Genomic DNA, 26,593 nt, shown 5'->3' on the forward strand with positions numbered 1-26,593 from the left:
ACTACCTTATTCATGTGTCAAGTTGAGTTGTGAAGATTGTTTAAAGGAACAAAAAGAGTGACCATGGGGTGGTGGTGGTGGTGGTGAGGGGGGGTGTAAATGGTTCCCCAGCTCATGGCTTAGCAGAGATGCTGGTTGAGACAGTGGTGGTGGTGGGGAGGAGTGGCAGTAAAAGGTTGGTAAAGTAAATAAAGTGGGCTCCTTTTGTCAGCAATGGAAAAAGAGAAGAACAGAAATGTAATCTCACTCCGGCTTTTAAATCCTAACTCCCATGCGAGACCTCGAGAACACATTTCCCATCAAGTGGCAGATTAATCTTGTGTAACTCATGCGCGGTCATATCCTGTCCTCTCACAGTGCTGGGAAGGCTGCGTGGGAGAGATGACAGGCGAAGATGCTAGGAAAGGCTTAAAGCGTGCATAGTATTATCTGATTTTTGGGGAGTGTGGGGGAGAGCAATAATAAAGATGCCAGGAGTGAAACTAAAATCACTGTCTCCAGCCTCCTATAACTTGTGTTTCCATGCCACCTGCTCTGCATTGTGCAGCTGCAGAATGCTGGAGTGTTTGTACAAACCTTGTCAGGATAAGTCACTTTTAACAAAATCTAAATCATGTTAATGGATAATTTCACAGATGTTCCAAACATGGCAAGAACCTGTTAGAAGTAAAAAGTAAGTTGCATAATGTCAGTCTGTGATAATCCTCCAGTGCTGACAGATGATTTACTTTTAGTTCTTTTTACTTTTACAACTCTTTTTTTTTTTTTCATTTTATTGCCTCTGCCTAGGATGTTGTGTGACTGGTTTGGCTTGTGTGTTTGTCTGTGTTAGCAGGATTACCTTTTCTTTCTTTTTTTTAATCAGTGCAAACTAATAGGGTGATTAACGTTTTAAGTACATGCAGATGCAGAATTTCTTTTTTTGAAGGATTCTTTAGCTTTAAGAAGGCAGAATTCAACATTTCATGACATAGCTTTACACAAACTCATCAGTCAGAAAATCAGTTTGATGTTATCAAGGAAAATATCTCAAACTAATCTAGTTCACTGTTCTCCACCAAGGAAGTTTTTCACTGCTTCTAATGTGTTACTCCACCTATGCCTGCTAAATGAAAGGAGATTTCAATCGTGCCCTCTTGTGTTTGTTCAGCTGTAACCGAGCAGCAGGGCTGCTAGTGCTTTAACCAGAATAAGCTTCCTTGCCATCGGTCTTCGATACGCTTGGGGTCTGCCAGCCTCTGTCCTACTGTGGTTTTACACAAGTTACCACTTGTTAGAAAACTTTGGTTGCAGACTGACGAGTTCTCATCTACTTGCTGTCATCACTGGTGCTACTGCTCTGCTCCACCCCATCCCCTCTCACATCAGAGTGAAGTTGACCCCCCCACAAACATTTGTGCTGGTTTGTGCTGCAAAAATTGTTGTTTGTGCCACTATCATTTAAAAGATATTGATAAAAGTTTCTAGGTGTGCCATGCTTGTAGGTCATCCAAGGTCAACCAACCATTAACCTTTGATGACCAAACTCATCAACAGAACCTCTGATTCAGGTCCGACCGATACTCACCAAGTGGCAGGCCTTTTTAAATGTCTTCAGAAATGAAAGTAAAACTGACTGACATAATATTTGTTTGATTTGATAAGTGTGTGTGTGTGTGTGTGTGTGTGTGTGTGTGTGTGTGTGTGTGTGTGTGTGTGTGTGTGTGTGTGTGTGTGTGGTGGGGTAGGGGTGGGGGGGCTGGTTGACCTCTGATGACCTCTAGAAACTTTTCTTAATATCTTTAAAATGATAGCAGCACAAACCATCACCAAACGCAACAAAAACGTCTGTCACCACAAAATGTTTCAAATAATGAGGTCCGCATGTCTATCAACGCAAACTTCAAACTCCTCCAGTCAGTTGGTTTCCATGGCTCTTTATGACATAAGTGGTAGGAGCTTTATACCGTTGTCTCACACCAACACATTCTCATCCCAATGTGTAAAATACAGACGATTGTGATAAGTCGTCTTTACCCTTTGGGAATGAGAGCGGGTTGAAATGAATTGATGTGTTTTTCGTGCCAAGTAAAAATAATAAACCTAATAAAGCATTATGTACATTAAATCTGTTCATTTTCAGATCCTGAGTCACTAGGGAAAACACTATGTGATGGCCACTACATCAAGCTATTTTATTGTTGACTTATCAATGAGACTTTTTTATTTTTGTGTTCAAATGAGCAGCTGGAGCCTCTTCTCTAAGCGTGTCTTACCGCCGCAAGCTGGTTTATATATATGTGGAAGGTTACCTTTTGCTTCACTATGAGACGCCTAGGGGCGTGACAAGTTGTCCGTATTTTTGCGTTGGGAATGAGAATGCTCTGCTCACACAGCTTTGACTCAAAATGGCTTGTTTCAGACTATGGTAAATGGACTGGTTCTTATATATTGCTTTTCTATTCTATCAGACTACTCAAAGCTTCATTTACCCATTCATACAATGTTTTTTCTATGAAAGTGCATTCTATCTAAGATTCACACTTTAATGGACGCATTGGAGAGCAACTTGGGGTTCAGTTGCTTGCTCAGGGATATTTGTCACACAGACTGGGGCAGTCAGGGATCAAACCACCAACCTTCCAAATAGCAGAAAACCTGCTCCACCTCCTGAGCTACAGCCACCCCCAAATGGATAAAGTTGGATGAAGCTTCGCCAAGAAATAGTTGAAAATGAAGATTATTTTGAACTGTGAAAAGCTACTCTCACGCAGTCCAAGAATTAAAATGTGGAAGCAGATGTGAGCCTAATAACTGATAAATGCAGAAGTCTTTTTTGTTATTTTTCTTTTTCTCCCATCCTTCCTGCCCTCTGTTCATTATTCTCAGGTGAAATTGCTGTGCTGGCTTTGTTGATGGTTTCCGCCCAGAGGTGGACCATCTCAGTGCAAGTCATTTCTCCCACACCTGGTTGCATTGCAGTCATTAGGCAGAGTATATCACGCACAGGTGGTGCCATGGTTCCTCACTTGACTATCCTCCGAACATACAGACCAACAACAACAACACAGTCAGGACCCAGCAAAGACTTTAATGCAGGGGAGGCGTGATGAGCTGATGCAGCTCCGGTGTGACAGTCTCCCTGCAGCATCACTATAGTCCACACCCTGCCACAGCTACCTTGTCTGTAAATCCTTCCACCAGTAACTAACTTGAAAATCTCATCTGGACCGTGTATGTCTGGAACCCACTGGCCTGCATTTTTTGGTGATGGCTCCAACAAATCTGGTCCCTTTTTGCACCTCCTCATCAATCAAAGGAACACTTGCCTGCACTTCAACTGACTTACAGCTCATTCCCTACCCACTCTAGAAATTCACCTGCCAACTCAGCTCACCACCCACGCTAGATCCAAGTAGAGATCACTAAAACATACATTTTCAACATCTTCCTGTTGGATTCCACTCTAATTTATACTCTTTTCTGGCAGAAGACCTGTGATCTCTCCCAAGTTGAACATGCTTATTCATGACCCCTCACTATATAATACAGTCCACTTAACTGAGCATGCATGGCCAAACTGCCTTCTTGGGTTCTGACAGTACCTGATCTTGTGACACACACAGATTTCAGATGTCGTTCCTGGAATCTGCTTGAGACACAAAGTTTTGAAGTCACTGCCCCAAGTGTTCCGATTACCACAGGGACCACTGTTACCTCCATCCTTTCACATCTTCTCTAGCTCCTCTATCAGCCCACAATCTTGTGTTGATTCTTCTTGATGTTGCTATCATTTGGTAAAGTTACGTCTATCGATACGGCCATCTTCCTCTGCTTATCCATCACTAGTATGTCTGGTTGATTAGCCATCATTAGTTTCTCCATCTGTATCTGGAAGTCCCACAGGATATTAGCTTGGTTATTTTCAACCAAGAGGTTGCATGTGAAGTGTGACTGCACATGTGCAGTATGTGCAGGGTGTCCATATAGAACCATGAAAATCATGAACTGTCCATTATTGGTGGGATCTAGCAACAGTTTTGCTAGATGATGTTGTACGAATAAATGATTTCTTATTCTAACTCTTTTTCCCTGATGTCACATTATTATCTGAATACTTGCTCTAGTATTAGTGGGTCAGGCCATATCTTTTTCCTTTATTCTGACCTGAATTACTCACCTGTATGTAAGGTGTACCCACAGAAACTTACACCAGGCAAAGTACCCAAAACAACCTGTGTTTCTGCCATGGTCTCCAGGACCTCATTTTGTCATGTCACATATATACACACAAACTCACATGATTGTGGCTGGTAAAATGATGTTTTCTTTTTTTTTGTTTTTCTTTTTTTTCTCTCTTTTGGTTCCTGTAGGAGGCTTCACACTTGGAGGCCCACAAGTAGGGAAAAGAAAGACTCGGGAGTGTTTCTGTTCACCTAACTTGTACACATTCAGATTCATATTTCCTGACCATATAGTCTAATGTACTTTTGCCACGGCCTTCTGTGAAATTCCTCATGCAAACTTTATTTCTGACACAAAATATTTGGAAGCTACTTGACATATTGTAGAAGAGAAAGTGAGTGAGAAGGAAAACACACTGTCACACATGCACACGGGATTGTCAGCCTTACACGCACACACATGCTTACACACAGACATGCATATATACATATCCTTTCATGGAAAGCCACAAGTTTCTAGTTATATCCCGGGTTTCAAATAAAAAGCGTTTACAGCCAATTCGTTTGCGTAAATGCCATTCCTGTCTGTGTGGAGTAATGCAACCATTTCTAAGCCTTCAACAATAAATAGTTTATTGCTTTTATTTGTCATGGCTTATGTTGTATTGCCAAGCCCTCAAAAGAATAGAGAAAAAAAGTATATTTTCCCACTAATGACTGTGTGTGATTTATAGAGTCTGTCTTTGACATCGGGGTGTCTGTACTTTCAAACCGAGCATAATTAGACCTCTGGAGCTGCATGCATCTCAAAACAGATTTGACAGAAATGCTGTGTTTCCCAGAGAGAGCCTCTGCTGTGTGGTTTTGGTACAATGCTGAACAGTCAGCGCATGAGAAAAAAACGCCTGCAGGTTTCCCTTCCAAGTACACACAGATACGTGCATGAACACACACAGAGGTCAACGATATCCGCAACAAACATAATGATTGGCTTTGACACACTTTCAGAATCAGATACAAGGGGAGAAGAAAGAGCATATAGATTGGGTCCAAAGTGAGGCAGTGAGGCATGAGCTGTTCCCCGCTGAACAGAGAAAGGACGGATCCCCCTCCCTCCTTCGTCCTCACTGACCCTGAATGCTCACAGAGTGATTTTAACAGGTCACAAAGAAACAGGAGTTCACACTTTTTGACACCCCTCACCCTCCTCTCCCTGCTCCTCCTCCTTCTTATTTTTCTCTTCTGCCTGCCTCTTGACTTCCGTCTGTCTCCATTTCCCTCTCTGTGTGGATGGAAAGAAAAAAGAAAGAAAGAAGAAACAGTTTCTGTTTTGGGTGCCCGTCAAGTGATTTCTAATGACACACTGTTCTCGTCTCCACAACATGTATTTTAGAGTAAATGAATCAGGCAGTACATGGTCTCATTAAGTTGAAAGTGCCGCTTTCGGCCACATAACTACATGGTGTCCGGAGCCGCAGCGTTCACACCGAGAGGCAGGCAGAGCTACAACGCCAACATCACACATGTGCAAATGGGAAGTGTTTGCAGGAAGACTTTGAAGAACTGTGTTGAGTGTTGAGCAACAGGACCAATCAGCAGAGAAATAATTTCGGATTGACACTCTATTGCCACATTTGTTTATAGGCTGTATTTAAGTGCCTAATTACTTTCCAGACTTTAGCTCCTTGTTCAAAACCGGGAACTCTGCTAACCGTCACTAGGTTTGCGGTCTGTCTGACCTGCTTGTTGGACAGTCAGATGGTATCGGAAACACCCTGCCCCACAAATGTTAGATGTCAGGTGAAGATTGTTGACTATTATGTATAACCTTCTCTAAGAGCCAGTATGTCATTGGTAACAATTGCAAACTAAAACTGTCTGACAAATTTCTGAAATATATATTATGGCACCATGTTCCCATACTGTGATATCGGCTGACTGTTTACTTCGATTTCTGTTACTAATATTGTTCAGCCAACCACAGTGAAAAAAGTTTCCATGAAACCATGAAGTGACATCTTTAAGCGATTGCACACACTGTTTTTCTTTTTGGCTTTTTCATGGTGTCCAGCCAAACACAGTCACATCTCAATCGCTTTGCAGTGTCTCTGACACTGTTCTTGTTGGCTCTTACTACTGCATGATGATGTTGTTGTTGACAGATCTGATTTTCCTGATTTACTTATTTTTGTGTGTGCGTGTTTGTACAACAGCATATAAAGAATAAAAAATCACTTTGTAGGGGATTGAATCTGCACATTTACAGCTCTTCAATCAAATCTTTGGACTAGATCAACTTTGCATTCTTATTACTACTAATCATTGAGACAGGCCTTGGTGCTGCCCCTTGGATCATTTATCATCCAAAACAAACTTTTTTCCCCCACTCTCTTGATTCAAATGTTCTGATTGACTGTCCCACACAAAAAAAAGCTTAGGCAGAAAATGGATGGGGCAAAAAGGTCCACTGTCTTCTCTCAGAGAAGGTATGACAGGTATGTCAAATGGACCAACTGCCTTTCCAGTTTTCATCCTCTTCATAGCTGCCCTCACATCTTTTGTACTAATTCTCTGCATTTCCTGATTCATTTTCCTCCATCTTTCTCATTTTTCACAAGCTCCTCAAAGTACTCCTTCCACCTTCTTGAGTGTGTACTCTCTTCATTTGTTAGTTAATTTACGTCTCTGTCCTCAACCTAACCTGCTGCACATCCTTTCCAGCTCAGTTTCTCTGTCTAGCCAATCAATACAAGTCTTTTTTTTCTCTTTCCATAGTGTCCAGTCTCACATTCCACTTACAGTAGGCCTTTTTAGTACTCCTGTCTACTTTCTTTATCTCTCTGACTATCACACTTTTTCCTTTACCAACCTCTTCCCTTCAGCGGCTTGCTTTATTTGGCATAATACTGACTGTAACAGGGCGGCCCTTAGTGGCTGGAAACACAGTGAGACAGACCAAGGCAAATGTAGTGGAACAAAGTATTTATTTGCTATACAGCTCTCCTTACAACAATTAACTTGTCGAGATTCTTCACAGCACAAAAATTCATCCTCTAATGAGGACTGGCAGCCTTAAATATGTTCAGCTGTCACAGACTTAACCATTATTCCACTCTCATGGCGACCGTGGCTCAGGGGGTTGGGAATCGCATCTGTAATCGGAAGGTCGCCGGTTCGATCCCTGGGCTCTCTGTCCTGGTCGTTGTGTCCCTGGGCAAGACACTTTACCCTACTTGCCTACTGGTGTTGGCCAGAGGGGCCGATGGCGCGATATGGCAGCCTCGCTTCTGTCAGTCTGCCCCAGGGCAGCTGTGGCTACAACTGTAGCTTGCCTCCACCAGTGTATGAATGTGAGAGTGACTGAATAGTGGTATTGTAAAGCGCTTTGGGTGCCTTGAAAAGCGCTATATAAATCCAATCCATTATTATTCTCAGGTAAATTCTTAAATCCCAACCTTCCACCACAGTATACAATATATTAATTAGAATAAATAAATACATTTTCACATTTACATATTAATAAATATTTCACACTTCAATGTTACACCAAACCCAATATTATAAAAACCCAGAAACCCAAGCACAAAAAGATTCACCACACTCTCTTTACCAATGGTCTTTCCCGGAACCCTTAAATGGTGTCTGGACCCCCAGGGAAACATTTGCCCAAACACCTTGAAGAGGACACAGGCAAGAAAGGTGAGTAATCATTATCTTACACATATTTGCACCACTTTTATTCCTAGATTTCACACACACATTTGCATTAGTTTTCCTTACTGGTCAGCCTTAATCACAATCTCAATCACCATTCTTCTCTCCTGACAGACAACCACCACATTCCTTGACGAGGAGCAGCTGTGCAGGATCTGAAATAAGGCTACCAACTGATTTTAAAATTCCCAATAAATAGTCCATAAATATTTAAACTTCTTGTGTGCAAATCCATGCTTAAAGTGCAATGCTAAATAAAGTGCTTGATAAGGTGCTTTTAATAAAGTGAAAGGTGTGCTCTAAAGTGCTATACAGATAATATAATATAAATAAATATAGTAAGGGAGTCCTCTTCCTTACACTGACAAAAAGGACAAGGGAGACAAGATACAATGTCACACAGTAACATTTATGAGTGCCATTGAAACCAGTGACGTCTTAAATCTGCAGTTTGTGCCTCAGTTGTGTTTGCCTCTTCGTGATCACAAAATTTCTTTATTTGTGAGGCCATGAATGAAAAAGAAACAGCAACAGTCATAGCTCATAACCCAGTCCATTTACAAAGAGCATCCTAATAAATCTACACCAAAACAAGGAGGTGAAGTTATTTATTTTTCCTAAAGGAGAGAAAGAAGGATCTTTTATTGCACTGATAAATTTCAGGTTCTCATTACCAGCAGTGTTCCTGCACATTGAGAGGACAGATTGATAACATTGATTTTCCAGCAGGTCACCTGACTAGCGAGGACTGGTGGAGACAGATCAGGAGGTTTCAGCAGCCAATCACAGCTAAGGCGCATAGTCTGTCACAACCAATGACTTAACCCATAGCTGGACACAAGCCCTTCCTCCTGAACTGTGCAGTCAAAGGGTAAAAAAGAAACTACTTGATTGAAATTATTAGGCCGGTTGACTGAAATCCACAGAAAGCAAGTCAACACAGATGATATAGAAGCCTGTGCAATTCTCCTCTCCTTGGAAAAAAGGAGAGGAGAGAACAAAGGAGGAAAGACTGGCAAAATGAAATAAAAAAAAATAAACACAAGCATTACATGTACTGACGTACACTGATACCTCGCATACAGTAAGGAATACAAGGAAAAATGGAAAAAAGTAAAAAAAAAACAAGTAAAACATATTAAAACAAAACACTGAATACTTGGACATGCATCTCACAGTGACACGACAGTTGAATCATGGTTGCAAAATGATGCAACTCCCCAGAGCTCTTGCATCAGGCAAACTGTGACCAACAGGAAGACTTCATTTAGTTGTTGTTGTTTGTTTTTATTTATCCATTTCCTTTTTTTAAATTGTAGGAATTACTTAAACTTAAAAATGTTTATTGAAATCTTTTACTAGTGAAGATGGCTGAATGTAACTGGACACCCACAAAGAACACGCAAAGGATCCCCAAAGTTTGATTCTGTTCATCTGGACGTAGGGTTTTCAGTGGGAGAAATGTTTTGTCACTCATCTAAGTGACTTCTTCAGTCTCAGCTGACTGCAGGTTTCCCTAATCTGTTGTCTCAATGTGCAGGAACACTGCTGGTAATGAGAACCTGAAATTTATCAATGCAATAAAAACACAAAAAGGACATGTCAGCGGAAGTTGGGGGTCTGATGGTCTTTCCTCAGGACATTTTGAGCACAAGAGTGGCCCAATGCACAACATGCTGGCACTCTTACCTCCTGGTTTCAAACCTGTGCAAGTTCCTTCTGTAAATGACTTTTCTCACTGTGGGTTTGCTGCCTCACTGGGCCCAGGGTAATCTTGAAAAAGAAATCCTTAATCTCAGTAATGTTTCTTCCCATCTAGCTTCCCATTGCATCTTTGATATCTGCAGAACTTTGTTGATGATGAGATCGGCAAGCAAGATTTAAAAATCACAAGCTAGCATAATGACAAGAAAGCAATCTAGTCTTTTTCAAATACTGCTGTTATCTTGAAAAGATGTTCCACAGAAACTACATTACTTGCTCTTTCCACCATAGTGTCCTGGTAAGCTAACTGTATCCAAACCTACTCCAAAGCCATAAAGAAAATTCAACAAGGCTGTCTTTCAAACTTAGTGCCTGTTCCTCCATTAGTCTCTGTAAACACTATACACACATAAGCCCCTGATGTCACTGATTGCCAAATTAGTCCAAAAGACACAGACTTAAATGCACAGATACTATAAAGTATCATGGTCACATTGAGCAGAAACTTCTGTTTAAACAAATTATACTTTGTGTGAATAATGCAGACTCGCCTACGTATTTAAATATTTCTGGTTGTATACAGAAATTTTTTTTTTGTTATGGAACAGCTTCAAAAAATAAGAACAAAACAAAAATGTATTATATACATGAAATATAATTAATTCTGTTCTGAGCCTTAAGCTCTGAAAGGGTTAACTCCTTTCAGTATACAGTAATGAACTGATCATCAAACACATGTTAGCTGTGCATGTATTCACTCCAGGCCCACCTCTAACCTAAGTGGCAGGTGGGACATAAAATGTTGGGAGGTCCCAAGCTCAGGACATCAAAAGGATGCATCATGACTGAGTCACTGCCACAGGGACTAGATTGCTGCCCGGTGTCGTGAATACTGAGGGGTTGTGCATAAAACACTCAGCAAAGAGAATGAAAAGTGGGATGTGATCGGTCACAAAGGAATGTAATCAAAGTTGCATTTTATTATGTTTCGCTGCAGGGCCACAGGACGCTGCAGCTGTTAGCACACCACTCCACTCGGTTACGGATGAAGGACGCCTGCTTGGTTTCAAAGTCTGTATGTGTTTGGATGCGAGTGCAAGCATTCCTCTCGTTAGTGTGGTGCATGTCTGCATGCTTTTGAATGTCTTTCAGTAAGAGAATGTCTGGACTGTCATTTGCAGCATTTGTTAACAAGTTTAAACCCACTGGTATGGCCACTTCAGCTTAACTCTTTAATTGAAGTGGAATTTAATTTGGGCCATCATTCAAAATCTGTCACATCTGTCATGCCACAAATTGACTGAAGAGAATTTCCCATTATTTACTGCACAGAGGAAAGCATTTAAAAGCATTAATTTTAATGAAAACTATTTCCCAGGCACAAGTCTGCTACTGGTTAAAGGCCCTGAGTATGGATGAAATGGAGCTATTTGTCCACCAAATGCTCCGGGAACTAGAACTTGTGATCTAAAAAGCAACCAGGCACAAAAAAAAACTGAAACCAGAAGCAACGCTTTTCTTTTTCAGAATGATCTGCAGTTGGGTTTAAAATGTTTTATAGCATTGGGATATATGTTTGAGTATGTTATAGTAAGTAAGTTGAATTTATTGATATAGCACTTTTTTAAGACAAATCTATCACAAAGGACATAACATACAAAACAACATATTACACAAGAACATTACCCAAATGTCTAAATAGATGAGTTTTCAGATGTTTTTTAAAAGAAGCCACAGAGTCAATGGTGCGTAGAGGGGGAAGTAAACTGTTCCACAGATTTGGAAAATGCGATCCCCCTTTGTTTTCAAATGGGTCTCTGGAATAGTCAGATCCTTAGATCAGTGGATCTAAGGATCCGGTTTGGCGAATAAGGGTGAAGAAGCTCGGTGATATAGGTGGAGGCCTCCCTTGGTAAAGGCATAAAAGTAAGAGTGAGAATTTTAAACTGATATCTATCCAACCAGAAGCCAGTGCAAAGGCTTTGGAGAAGAACTGTCTGATTTTCCCCGTTTTATATATCTGGTAAGATTTAGTTTGTTCAAACTGAATAATTTTGTATTGCTTTGTTCAGGCCAACTAGAAGCAGGGGTCGTAGCCAAAACTCAGACCATCCGTCTTCCATGTTTCTTCTGAATTTAACATTATGCTGAGCATTTGAAATGACAACAGATCTGTTGTGGAACCTGTCACTGTCATAGTTGGCTGTGTGGAAGGCAAGCAGAAGTGGTGGACCCAAAAATGCAGGACTCTCAGAGACGGGAATTAAACTGAAAATGCAGCTTTATTGCTGGAAGAACACTTCACAAAATAAAACTCACAACAACAAAACTCTAAACCGCGGTGCTGGAGGACTGGACATAACAAACACACAGCTAGTTGAAGGTACGACACGACAGGGAGCACAGGAAAACACAGGGCTTATATACACGGGGGAGTAATTAGGGAATGGGCAACAGGAGGGAGACACAGCTGGGAGAAATTAGGCTAACGAGACAGGGGAGAGGTAAAACTGAACACACTGACATGAGACATGAACTTTCAAAGTAAATCAGGAAATAAGAAACAAATCATGAAAACGCAAACTTGACACAGAGAGAAACACAGAACAAATATGGCACATAAAACAGAAGACAGTGACCTAAATTAAAGGCCAGGACACCAAATAAAGTAAAGACCAAAATCAAACAAGCACAACTCAAAAACCCAAATAATTCAACTATTTAGCAAAACAAAGCAGAAACAGAAAAAGCTGGGTCAAAATTGACCCAGAACCGTGACAGTCACAAACATGTGACACACCTTAATCTGGTCTTTTTCTTCTTGATCAGGTGACAAACATCTCAAAGGATAAGGGTGGGAAAAAAATTCCTTAATGAACACCAAAGAGGAAGAAATGAAGGAGAAAAGAAATGGTCGAGAAAGGGCAAGAGGTGAGCTGATGACAGAACAGAGGAAAGTTTAACCCTGCTGGGCTTGGGAGAGCCCAATTGTCCTGCGGAGACGATTGCTGCCGGATACTCGATGGTCGGTTGCGTCGTGTGTCTGGCGACACTCTCGATCGAGGACAATGAACGACATCTACCAATTTGGAACCACGATAACAGAGTTTGGGCTGACTGGAGCTGGCTTGGACCTGGCTTATCGAAGAACAAGAAGTGGCTACAGCTGTTCAAAATCCCATGAGGCTGATGCCGACATGATAGACGATTGGCAGGGCTGTGAGTACTCAGACTGTGTTTTGAACGCAATATGGATAACATCTTGGAGAACAACAACGGGAATTGAGATAATTGGTGACCAGTGATGGACATTAGACCAACTGTAAAAATTGGATGCAGTTGTTCGCACTAAACCCAAACATTCACCATCTTCACTCATGCAGCCCCTCTGGCGCCAGCTGAAGGCCTGCCAAGGTCGAAGTTGACCGGAACAACAAATTCTTCCCATGATAACAGGATTGTTGTCAGAACTCTTTGTACCTCCTTCAAGGCCACCTGGGTCCACTGGAGACTGTTGACCTTCGCTTAACCGGGCGTGGTGACACTTTCTCTTAGCCGAACACGGGATACACACACACACATTCACATGCATGGAACATGTACACTGATAGTGATATGCCCTCACTATCACCCTCCCTCCCCTGAATCCAATGCCTCCTCCCTTGCTTACCTCCCATCCAATGTGGACACCGGATCAGCGGGAGGTGCAATCCAAGATTGCATCGGTCCCAGATCAGCTGTACACACTGGAATACTCTCCCATGTTGCTTGTCTGTGTTTTATTGTGTTATGGTGCGTTGATATCTGTGCATTCCTGTATTATCCTTTTGTGTTACACATTTCGATGTTTTTTTCCCTTGTTACCTAGCCTGACGTGTCTACTCAATGTGATGTTTGTGTATTGTATGTATGGTCGGCAAGGTCTGTCATCTCGGTTGTGGGCAACTGCAACTGACAAATAAAGGCTATCTCATCTCATATCATATCTTTTGAGCAATGACATCTGAATTCTGAAAACTGCTTCCAAGAACAGACTGATGGTTTTTAATTGGTCATCTTTATAACGGCAAGTTAAAAGGGAACATGAATAAAAGTGTAAAGAAATGAGAGAAATTTGGTTGCCAGCAAAAGGCATAGATTCAAAATACATAGATAAATAATTTTATTGTGACTCAGTGCATGCACCTTTTTAAAACACCTCTTTGCCTCTGTGTTTCAGGCATGCTCATTTACTCTCCATGCACTAATGTCATGGAGTGGTGTGGAGATTGGAGGAGGGTGACATAGAAGGAGAGAAAGTTTAGGCAGTGCCATTTATAAAGCACGACCATTTATAAAGCATGGCCCTCTGCCCGTATCATAAACTGCATATTTTGGGGGGAGATGGCAGAAAAGCAGCTGCACTACAGGAGAGCTGAGGACAGGATAAAAAGTCAGTCATGCAAGTCTATTTTTTCTGTTCCAGAGTTCATTTTTCACCCATCGTGAATTGTTTTGAGCAGTGCAATTGAATCTATATTTTTTGAACTGAAAAAAAAATAAAGGTGCACAAAACATCTCTGTTTTCATTGTCCCCACGTAAATGCAGAAACAGTTTACATAAGTGATTCAAACACTGGAGTTTTTCAAACGCTCTGTTTTCAGTGACTTAAAACAGTCTTTACATGTGGACAAAGGCCAAAATACATTTAAAAAAAATACTTTTACACAAATTCCCATGTGGACAGAGTCTGCGTTGGATTGCCTTTAAGGCATGAGGAGTTACCTAAATGTCTTTATGTCTCATGAAGAGCACTATGGATTGCTCTGTTAATGTTGTTGTACTGTTCAAATAAAGCTGAAAGGAATATTAACATAAAAGTGAGCTCTGTCTAAATGTTTGAATGACCTTTAAGGGATTAACAAAGCCAACAATATTCATATCTGTAAAATTGGCTTAAGATGATGTAACTTCACAAAAACTTAAATAGGTTAGGCTGTCATTAATAACTCTTCCCTCTCTCTCAGTCTTTCAAAGACACACACTCGCACACAGGTCCCATTTTATCCTGGCTGTCAATGATCTGCATGACAGTGAATTAGAAATGGCACAGTTAGTATTAGGGCTTCCTGTGGCTCTAGTTGGGTTTGGTTGGGTGAGAGTTAAGTTGCATCTCATGGTCAAGTACTGACTATAAAAAGAATTGATTTCTTTTTATAGAGAGATTAGAATTGATTTTTTTTAACAGTGTTTCACTTATAACTTATTGATCTGGAAGGAGGAAAATCCTGGGCTGGTTTCCACAAATTTATCATAAACTCACAAATTAACCAAACAGCTTTACTTTGTGGCTCTGTGTTTACTGACAGACTACAAACTTTATGAGGTCTGAATCACTAAAGGGTTCTGTGAGTATAGGAAGCCCCTCTGGAAAACCAAACCATAAAGCGTAAAAGCGCTGACAAAAGCTGAATAAAGCAGTGATATGTACTGTCAAAGCCTGACAAGAGAATTGATTATATGAATACTGGCAGCATGGCAAGAAGAAAGAAGGACAGCTGACCTCTCTTGATCTTTCTTTCTTTCCATGCCATTCTCTGTCGTCTTGCCCCTGTGCACCATCTGATCTATGTTTAAACAGGATAGAGTTCTTCGGGGCCAACAGGGATAAAGCTCTCTCTCGTCTCTGCATGTTGAATGTGTCAGTGGAGAGAGTTATAAGCGCTGGTCCCCCACCCCCACCTACTTCTTGGCAAGTGGCAGTCAGTCAGCTGATTTGTGCTGGTGAGGGGATTTGGTGTTCCACGTAGGCTATTTAAAAATGCACCAACACCTTTCTCTTCCGCTCTCTCTCTTTTCCACTCTGTCGCCTTCTCTTACGACCACATAACACACCCCTCGCCCATTCCCCTATATTGCTTGCTTTTTTTTCCTGCTCCCTCCCATTACTGCTTTTATTCCCTCCACTGTCTCTTTGAGTCTACTATTTCAGGACGTTGTCATGTTCAAATTGTGGACAAAATTTGAGTACTTCACTCTAAATAACAATGTTAGTAACTTGTTGGTGTTTTGTAAAGCTGAATGACATGGTGACTTGTGTTAACACTTTCTGATAGGCCATATCTATGCTTGCTTTATGAGTTTTACTAGGAAACTAAATCTTCCTGGTAAAGGTCAAAGGTGAGTCTATTCATCCCATGTTTATCCACAGATCAGCCATGTCATGTAACTCCTAGACCTGATTTAGATTTAACAACATAACTGGCTAACACCATTGTTGGCCTGTGCATTATGTGCTTGTGCGTTAAAAGAACTTTAAAATTAAGATAAACAATTTTAATGCAGGAAAAGCACAGGAGGAATCGACAGTACTGAAGAAGCCTATCGCAATAGCTGTGAGCCTCAATGTATAATTACTTTTCTATGGAGCTGCACATTAGGTTAGGCCATAGGTTAATGCGTTTCAGAGGGGTTTGCAGTTCCAACATAGGTACAATGTAAATTTCCTGCTGACGCATAAATCTCCAGTTAAAGCTGAAACTGTGAAAATGGAGAGTAATGGGCCCATTATACCTCGGTGCAAGCTGTGTATTGGTTTTTATTGCCATTTTAATGACATATCAATACAGAAGCTCAGAGATTCCCAAGTTACACAGAGAAGTTTTGACTTTGACTGTTACTTCTGTTTGCATGCAGCACAACCAGTGTGGCGATTATAGAGGCCTAAGGTATTAACCTGGCACTGGCACCATGGTCAGGCTGGAGTTACAAGTGTCCAAGCAGATTGTGCATCCATTTCCATGATAATAGATGAATGGTATAGTTCTTACATAGGGCTGTTGTACTTGAGCACTCAAAGTACTTTATGCATTCATTCATTCATCCATTCACAACCACTCTTTTTCTAATCCTAAAGTCTTTACACACCAGATATGTAACTTTCATGCAAATAATTTATGTCTTAATTATATTTTTTTGGATTCACCTATTCTTAATGCAGCCATTTTTACCAAAATCAAAGTTCTTCAGGATTAATTTGTAGCATTTATTTTTTTTTTTTAATTAAGACAGATTTTTTTTTTATTTCTCACATGCAAATAAATAGATCTGACCAATCAGTCTTCTGCATTTGGCAAATAGTGCCACATACCTTTAGACAAGCACTGGTACTGATGCACAGCTAGACGCTTTTGGGTGAGTCAGCTTTTTCCTCTGCCTCCTTAGATGTTGTTCCAACTACGACGGAGTATTAGGGCCACGCCCAGAAGAAATACATATAATACATATAATGTATATAAAAATATATTATACATGTAGTCGACTGGGTGTACCCCAGATGAGCTGGAACAGGTAACCAGGGTGAGGGAAGTCTGGACTTCCCTGCTCAGGCTGCTGCTGCCGTGACCCGAAACCGGTTGTAAAATAAAATTGGGTTGCTGGAGGATGGATGGATATACAGTCTTGTCTTTCCCTTTGTCACAATGTCTATTTTTATCTCAGAAATATCTGCATTCCTCCTTTAATTGCCTCCCTTTGTTGGCGTCTGTGCTTGTTTGGGGTTTTTAACCATTTACCTCTAACATGAGTATAAATGGCTTTAGGGCTATTTTGACATCCCAGTTCACATGACTAATGGGGCGACCACAAGATACCGCCACTAGGACAATAAATTTCCGTGGAAATCGTTACAGTTGTGTCGTGATCTTATCTGTTACAAGTCAGACTCATACTGTAAATCTGTTATCTAAGTGTCACATCATGAGTCATATTTACAGTAATCTCATCTGTAATCATGACAACATGCCCAAACCAGCAGAGCCGCAAAGCAGTTTTTGATCTGACATCTTCCTGTCCAACAATTTTATGTTATTTTTTGCATCATGTCCATCTTACATCACTGTTAGAAGGATAAGTATTTGCATAACTACAAGATGTTGCATGTCAGGGATGTGCAGCTGAAGGCGTTGCAAGTATGTAAACATAGAATTGCTGCAACATAAAAGGGCTATATTATCATTTTATCAGACTACAGCATGTCCTGCATTAAATTTGCATTTTTATTTATTAATTATGTGGATAATGGGGATGTTGAAAGAAATTTTTAATTTTGCTAGACAAATTTGACACCTTCAGCAATGTCGCCCAGCATAAGTTCATAGAGATTAATGTGAAGCACATACTAAAATAACGCTTATGAGGTATGCTTGCAATATCTTTCCTTTTCCACAATGTGAAAGTTGTGTAATTTACACAGCATAATGTACATGTATGCACACTGCTCATCTTACAGACACAGAGATACAGATATATCACACACCCTGTAACACATAATCTTCTCAGTAAGTGTAACCATGCAAAACTGAAGGCTTTACATTCTGCAGAGGTCTCCAGTGCCATGACTCCCCCGTCAGCAGCGCCTGAATTTACTCAGTTACATTTACAACGGCAACAAAAACATGGCCTTGGGACTTTGTGACAATAAATAACACACACAGCAGTGGGCCTCAGTATGTGTTTCCCTCCTTTGAATACATGTTTAAACATGTGTGTGTGTGTGTGTGTGTGTGTGTGTGTGTGTGTGTGTGTGTGTGTGTGTGTGTGTGTGTGTGTGTGTGTGTGTGTTCTGTGTGTTTGAATTTGAAGGATAAAAGGTAGTTAAGAGTTATATTATTTATATAAGCTAGTGTAGATTCCTTGGAGTGAGATATGTATGAAAAAGTAGGCCATGGGATAATAAAAGATACCAAAAATGGACTAAGCAAACAACTGAGAAAATAGGAGGCAGAGTCATCTGGTGGAAAAGAAAAGACATTAACAAGAGCCAACACGGAATGGCTACACGATACCTATTGCTCTGTTTTTAGTCTGCTGAGTTTCTAACTTTAAGTAAAAACACCAAATAAGCTCACTAATACTTCCTTGCAACAAAGGCACCTTCTTAAATGCAGTGAAACATTGGCTTTAAAGCTCTGTGTCCTTATAAGGGACTATCTGGATGGTGCAGAACTGTGCAGGGGTGTGGCGAGGTTTATCAGCTTACTTTTGTGCCACTAGCAAAAACACTGTAAATCTGCCAGAAGTAAGATGACTTCAGAATAAAAAAACAAAAGGCTTTTAGGACACATGACTTGACGTGGATAGAAATCACATGACTTGAAAGGTGATATATATATTTCCTGAGCTTAAAGAAGAAGAGTCTTTGCTGGTGCACAGGGTCTGAGCATACACTGCTGATGGGTCAGTGCTCAAGCTGCAGAGTGATTAGTACTTGGGTTGATACATAAAGGAAAAATTACTTACAGCTACTTATACACATTTTAATTACAAGTTAGCTGTGTGAGGTTTATTGAAGGAGGAAAATAAAAGAAAAAATTGGGCTACGTCCACACGTACACGGGTATTTTTGAAAACGGAGATTTTCCGTTTTCGTTTTAAAAAATAATCCCGTCCGCACGTAAACGCAGAAATGAAGGAAAATGCTGCTAGGAACATGCCAAAGCAATAGGTGGCGATATATTCCTAACCGTGTAGAAATGTTGGCCAATCAGAAGTCTAGAAGCCTCGGTGGGAAATAGTAAACAAAGATGGGGCATAAAAGCAGAACCGAGTCGTATGTGTGGAGGGACAGTAGCTGTGTGTGTATATGTAAGCATTTAAAAACTGCAGAGAGTACAATTAACAGTAACAGTATTGTAGAAATTCATTTCACCGAAACAATAACGTGGCGCAGTGTGACGTCAAAAAAAGGCGCACATCTTTGACGCTTCATTTTCTCCGTTTTCTCCGTTTTTCTTGTCCACACGTAAATGCAAAAATGGAGTTTTCGAAAATATCCACCCTGGCAGGCGTTTTTAGAAATCTCCATTTTCAGTGACCGAAAACGCAGTTTACATGTGGATGAAAGGTGCAAACGCATAGAGAAATCTGCGTTTTCAAAAATACCCGGGTACGTGTGGACGTAGCCTTGGTTTACAGTGAAAAACAAATTACAATTTTTGTACAAAATACATAACGCAATGTCAATTAAATCAGTTTTTAATTTAAAATTGTTTTATTAATAAAGCAATAAGAATAAGAATAAGTGCACTGAATATTACATTTGTTGAATTAATATTTTTTGTTGTGTCCTTCTGTAACTCCGCAGTTGCCAGTCCCAAGCCTGGATGAGAAAGGAAGAGGGTTGGGCGTGGGGCTAGCAACCCCACCCTGTAAAACCCCGACTGCTACAGAATCAGCAAACGAATCTCAGTATCAACTGAACCAGGGCGAAGATGATCGGCAACCCTTGATGACAGCGGTGGAGAAAAGCTCTCGGGTCGTCCATTGCCTAATGTGTCGATCAATTCTCGATCCAAAAGAAACTACTCATTATGGAATATGGAATGTACGGACTCTGTACGGGTAAAGTGGGCCAGCTTCTACATGAATTTGACTCAAACCAGATGGACATCTTGGGCATCTCTGAAATGCGGTGGACATGAAGTGAGAAGATGGTAAGCAATGGAAAGATGGTGCTCTACCCTGGCCATCCCCCGAGACCATGTGCGCTTTGTGGGCTTTGTTCTCTAGTGATGTGCAACAACGTTGTTGCTGGGCTGGAAGACCATCTCAGACCGCCTAATCTTGGCTCGTTTCCAAGCTGGGCATGTGAAAGTCACAGTTCTTCAAGTATATACTCCAACAGAAGAGCAAATATGGCAGCGGAATTTCAACTCGAATTGAGAAACCACTTCCAGCTCCTCACCAAGGAAGGAAAGGAAGGAAACAACAAAAATTCAGCTACCCTCTGGGATGAGCTAAAGGAGGCTGTTGTCGGTGCCACAGAATCGAAGATTGGTCGCCAACAAGGTGGGACCTTATCGATCGGGGTCTTTTGGCAAAGTCGCTTCAGGACCAGGTGGCCTCCAATCCGCATACTCCTGCAGTGTGAGAGGGCCATGGCTGGCACAGGTCAAACGCAGCTGCCGGCATGACAAGTGGATGAAAACTAAAGGCATGGAAGACCAAGAAGCAGCCGATTGGAACAATGCCCAAACCTTATATCGCATTGTACGAGATCTAACAGGGGCTCATGGTGGCCGCGGCGTCCCAATTCAAGACAAAAATGGATGAGTCCTCCTTACTACAGCTGAGCAAGACCAACGCTGGGCCGAATACTCTGAACCAACCCGAGCCACTCCACCTGTTCGAGGCCGAAGACCTGGCACCCTCCATTGACCTTCTCCCTGTCGATATCAGACAAATCAGCATTGCCGAAGTAAAAACAGCGATCCGACTCCTCAGGAGTGGAAAGGCAGCTGGCCTGGATGAGACCCTCCCTGAAATGCTGAAGCCCAGTTGGAAGCCGCCCTTACAAGACTCCTAAACACATGTTGTTTAACATCGCGTGTACCCGATGATTGGACAAAAGGCATCATTATCAAACTTCCAAAGACAGGCGATTTGTGAGACTGTAACAATTGGCGGGGCATTACGCTGCTGTCGGTACCTGGAAAAGTGCTTAGCCTCGTTCTTTTGAATCAGCTACGACACGCAGTGGACGAATGATTGCGAGAAGAGCAGGTTGGCTTTTGGAGTGGCCGGTCATGCGTTGAGCAAATCCTCACCCTCCGCATGATCGTTGAACAAACATTGGAATACCAAAGGAAAATTTCTATTAATTTCATTGACTTCAAGAAGGCTTTTGACAGCATCCACCGGCCAACTCTGTGGGCTATCCTACGTCACTATGGAGTCCCCCTGCACTTTGTAGACGTCTTTTGTGGTCTCTACTCCAACTCCCGCTGCTGCGTCCGTATGGATGGCGGCTGCACGGATTTCTTCGAGCTCAATACTGGTGTTCAACAGGGATGCGTGCTATCCCCTTTCCTTTTCCTGTTGGTAATTGACTTCATCATGCGACAATCAATTGACCAAGATGGCATCGGTGTCCCCTGACATAAAGCGCATAATCTCACCGACTTGGACTTCGCAGACGACATCGCCCTGCTGTAAAGTAACAGGTTTTTTTAAAAACACTCAACACCGCTGACTTCATATCCCGCCCTTTTCTTCTTTGTGTCTTTTTTCCTTGTTTTAATTCTTTCCCCTCATTTTGACTTTGTCATTCTTCTTTGAGTTCCTCAGTTTTTGTCCTCTGTGCTTTTTCTTTGTAGTTTCTATAAGCATTACATTTGCAGATTTTCTTCGATCTCATTTTCAATAACACAATCGTCCAGGATGAACTGCTCTGAATCTGAATTTGATCGTAAAAGGTTAAAGGGTGAAGTATGTGACCACTTTACTCACATTTTTAGCATTTGCTCAAGAATTCATGAGTAAATTCACAAAATTTATCATAAATTTCAACAAACATGAAGAATGAAATGGTGATATTTTTTTCTGTCAAAAAGGTCAAGGGTCAGTTTCATAATAACATCATGATCTGATCATTATTCAATAATGTAACTCAAAAAACTTAGAATGAACTGTTTTCAGTTACCTTTCATGCTCCCCTTGACTTTGTCGTGACTGCAGAGACCTGCCCTTCTGAACTTGTGTGTGAAGGATGTTTTATAGGAGCCTCGACAGACTAGATGTAAACTGCAACTTGATTGACTGGCAGACATACACCTGCATGACGTTAGTTATAGTTTGTGCTCTTTTTCAACTTCCTTTGCTTGTCATCTACCTGCCTCTTCTCTGTTCCATTGTCTTTAAAAAGGCATCAGGATATTGTTTTGAAATTAAGCCCATTTATTCATAGTTACCTTACTTTACGAGGTAAGAGGACAGTCTTTTCACTCCTCTTATCACTCTTTCTGTCTTTTAACCCTGTGTTTGTTTAGTAGTCTGTTCGGTGCTCAGCCAATACCTCTGCCCTCCATCGTCCTGCTGGGCTCATTGTCGACCCGTGGAGAGCGCAGGTGCGCCTCTTCTTTTTCACCTCCGACCCTCGCCCCTCGACCCCACAAAGCCTTTTGTCAACTCTATTTACTGGCAACTCCAATGAAACTGCAGTCCATTACCAACATCTTCTCGCTGCCTTTCTCTCCCCATTTTCTACTCCTCTCAAGAAACTAATTAGCAACAATACAAGTAGGTTAGACTCTCTATTCAGAGTGGGCATTGTTGAATACAATACCAAGAAGCATTGTGAGCTAACAATTAGTGGCAATGGTGCAGTGTAGAGTGTCACTGACGTTGTTGGGAGTTGCACAAGGCTGGGATTGTTCCCAAAGAAGGACTTAGACAGGGGTGGAGGACCAGAGCGAACGGTTTCCCAGGTGCTGAATTAGCCCAAACTCAGCCCATGATCTGCTTCACACAGGACGCTTATCAGTGGCACAGCTCAGGATACAGGAATGTGTCCCTGAGAGGAAGTGTTGTTTTCTTTGGGTGTAGATGTTTATGTTAAAGGTAACTCTACCTGGATGGGATTGCCTATGTGTGCATGTGTTCCTGAATTTGTGGCTGACTAAATGTGTGAGTTCACATGAGTGAATGTGCATCAAGTTACCTGTTTTTCTGTTTTGTTTCCTGTTTTATGTGGAAATGCAGCTGACTGTATGCAGTCATGTAAGGACTCAGGAAAGGAAGTGTTGGCTGAGGGTCTTCCCTCAACCTTCTGGCCTTGAGGTCAAGCGCATGCTAATGCTAACAGCAGGCTAGTTGCCATATTAGGGATGGTCTGCTGAGAAGAAGCTCCACCTACCAGCTGATTCAGTGTTAGAGGGTCACGACAAGGAGGTCAAGGGTTCAGGCATCATTGTTACACAGCCCATGTGCCTTCCACCTCTAAAAGCCCCCACTGCAGCATTACATCATAGCAGAGTCTGAAGGAGGAGGGCCAAATAGCACTGGGGGACAAAACGTCTGACAGCTGACACTGGCTGGGCTCAAGCTGAAGGCTCAAGTTCAGTAAAGAGAAAAGAGATTTCATCAGTTCTTTCTGACATGATTAGCTGTTCCAGGTAGGTTAGATGAGCTCTAATCCAGAAGCCTCTGATAAGACTTTCTGACACAAATTAGCCATTTCAGGAGTACATTTGGTAATTCTCAGTATTTGATTATTTGTAGTGTTTTGGTGACTCATCTTCCTGTAACACTGGATGGCTTACAGAGGTTAACAAAGTGAAATGACGAGAATAACATCAGCTGAAGATCTGGCTTGACTCATTTTAAACAACCGTTGTAATTACTCACAGTCCTGCGAAGCCTAATTTGAAAACAGTTTGTTTGTTTGTTATTTTAATTTAAAATTACAGTTGTGAAGCAATAGTTAGTGTCACAGCAAGAAGGTTCTGGGTTCAAATCTTCTTGTCAAACTGTGCTTTTCTGTGGGTTTCCTTAGGTGTTTCAATGTCCAAAGACAGGCTTGTTACAGTAGGTGAAGTGGTGATTCTAAATTGACCACAGGTGTGGATGCAAGTGTGGGTGTTTTAATTTAAAGAGTGATTTTAGGAAACACTCCAACCTAATGCAAGTATCAGACTACACACATGTTTATCTTTCCATACTTTTCCTGTGTCACATATGGCTGCTATAGTGCCAGTAGTGTAGGGATCATGACTCAAAAAAAGTAATGTATTACAAATTACTGGTTATGCTTCTTAAAAGTAATGCTGCACATTAATTACTGTTAGATAAAGTAATTTGTTACACTACTCATTACATTTCTTTCTCATTATTACATAAAATGTCCTGAAACACATTGTCTCATAATTACAGATAACAATATAAATCATAGGATTCAGTCCCACACAAATCCCTTCAGTGAAATCGCCACATTGATTCCACCATAGAAACATGTACAGGGTCAGATAAGATCAGTAAAGTCAGGCTCTGGCTGCTGAGCTAGCGTCTGCATACATCATTGTGGGTTCTTTGCTAGCTTTGTATTTGCATACTATTTGTGCAGACGCTTACAAATTTGTTTTAACAATAACGGTTCTGTCCTGTATGCAATTTGCACTTTACCATCGTATTTTTGAAATGTTGTCCACAATTTCTAACAGTTAGCATAGCAATTTACTCACAAAAAATAGTGACAAAACAAGAAACACAGATGATCAGAAAAGTTGCCACCAAGTTTCTGTAATCTGTAATTTCACATGTCTGTCCAAGGTTAAGGATAGACTTAGCCTGTAATTGCATAGGCAGGCCAACAAAAACAGTCTGTCAGGGAACTAAGTCAGGTTCTTGATTAGTTCTCATCATGCCTTAAGTGCAGAATTTGTTATGTTTTAATTAGTACTTTGCATCTGCAGAAATACAAATTTAATCAGGGGTTCCCAAAGGGTCGTTTCTCCTCAGCTCTGCTCTTTTTAACCTCTACACACTCTTGCTTGGTACTATAATAAAGATAATAATGTCCTCCCATTCCTATGCAGATGATACATAGCTGTACATATTTTTCTCTGATGGTGTACAAACTAATGAGCTCCACTGCTTGACATTAACAGCTGGATGTCTTTCTAGAACTGAACAAAGACAAGACATAAATACTGGTCCAGGTTTAGAAAGTCAGAGATAGAAAATGTGTCCATATTTATAATTTATCATCATCTATTTCTCTAAAACACAGCGAGCAGGTCAGGCACCTTGGCATCATTTTAGTCAATGATCTCAGTTCAGTTCAAATGTATTTATATACTGCCAAATACTAGTAACAGTTTTTTCCATGCACTTTATAATATAATGTAAATCCATCCATCCATCCATTCGCTTCCGCTTATCCTTTTCAGGGTCGCGGGGGGCGCTGGAGCCTATCCCAGCTGTCATAGAGCGAGAGGCAGGGTACACCCTGGACAGGTCGCCAGTCTGTCGCAGGGCTAACACACAGGGACAGACAACCATTCACACTCACATTCACTCACACATTCACACCTAGTGACAATTTGGATTAATCAATTAACCTATCCCCACAAGCTGCATGTCTTTGGACGGTGGGAGGAAGCCGGAGTACCCGGAGGGAACCCACGCAAACACGGGGAGAACATGCAAACTCCACACAGAAAGACCCCGGCCTGATGTTGGAATTGAACTGAGGACCTTCTTGCTGTGCGGCAACAGTGCTAACCACCGTGCCAACCACCGTGCCACCGTGCTGCCCTATAATGTAAATGCCCTGCAATAATAATAATTATCAATAATTATAAATATCAGTTTTGATAATCATATTAATAAGATTACCAGGATTTCCTTCTATCACTTAAGCAGGTTAGACTACTGCAACTTTTTATTTGCCACATTATCCGAATTGTCATCAGGACGACTTCAGCTTGTTCAGAATGCTGCCAGAGTCCGGACATGTACACAGACATTTGAACATAATACCCCCAGAATTGAAGTCACTTCACTGACTCCCAGTTCAACAGAGAATTATATATATATATATTTTTTTTTTTTTTTTTATAAATACTTAGATTACTTTGTAATGCTCTCACTAAGCACTGAGCACAAACTGACTACATTCAAAAACAGACTCAGAATCTTTTTAATCTCCTGGTAATAAATGTGTGTGTTTGTGTTGTATGTATATTTGTATTTATACTTGCATTAGATTTCTTTGTAAAGTTTCGTTTTATTATTTTTTTTATTCTCTTATAGAGCTACATAGATTTCTTAATATCTTGTAATGATGGGCAGATTATGTTTAATGCACATTTAATGTGTAATGAAATATGCTAGATAAACAAATGAAATCTGCAAACAGAACCTGGTGCTTGTCACCAAACACATCCTTTTTTCATTTGTGTGGAAGTAGTGAAAACATACTTAAACATAATCTATTCAAGTATCTATGAAATATTTGTTTTATTTTGTTTGTTTGTTTGTTGTTTGGAAAAAACTCCAAACTCCAAAATTATGATAAGAGGTATTTCAACATCAGCTCATGTTGAGCAGGTAGTATGTATGAAGTGGTGACAGAAGGCTGAGGAGGACATGAGCTGATGTTATCATGGCTATCATCCAGGTGGAATTTAGCGAGTGAATCTCATCTGCTTTATTAACTTAAATTTAAATAGATGTCTCCTGCCGTTCATTTTGA

General features: G+C 41.0%; 1 long non-coding RNA gene across 1 annotated transcript in view; it reads left to right on the forward strand.

Annotated features, from left to right (window-relative positions):
- Window positions 1-21,827, forward strand: part of LOC309691891 — a 45,916-nt gene extending 24,089 nt beyond the window's left edge. Inside the window, exon 3 of the long non-coding RNA XR_014272144.1 lies at window positions 19,706-21,827. This is a non-coding gene — a long non-coding RNA (uncharacterized lncRNA). The remainder of the gene's footprint in view (window positions 1-19,705) is intronic.
- The last annotated feature ends 4,766 nt before the right edge of the window (window positions 21,828-26,593 follow it).

The sequence above is a fragment of the Aulonocara stuartgranti genome (assembly GCF_965226115.1).
Source record: "Aulonocara stuartgranti genome assembly, chromosome: 17".
NCBI classification, from domain to species: Eukaryota; Metazoa; Chordata; class Actinopteri; order Cichliformes; family Cichlidae; genus Aulonocara; species Aulonocara stuartgranti.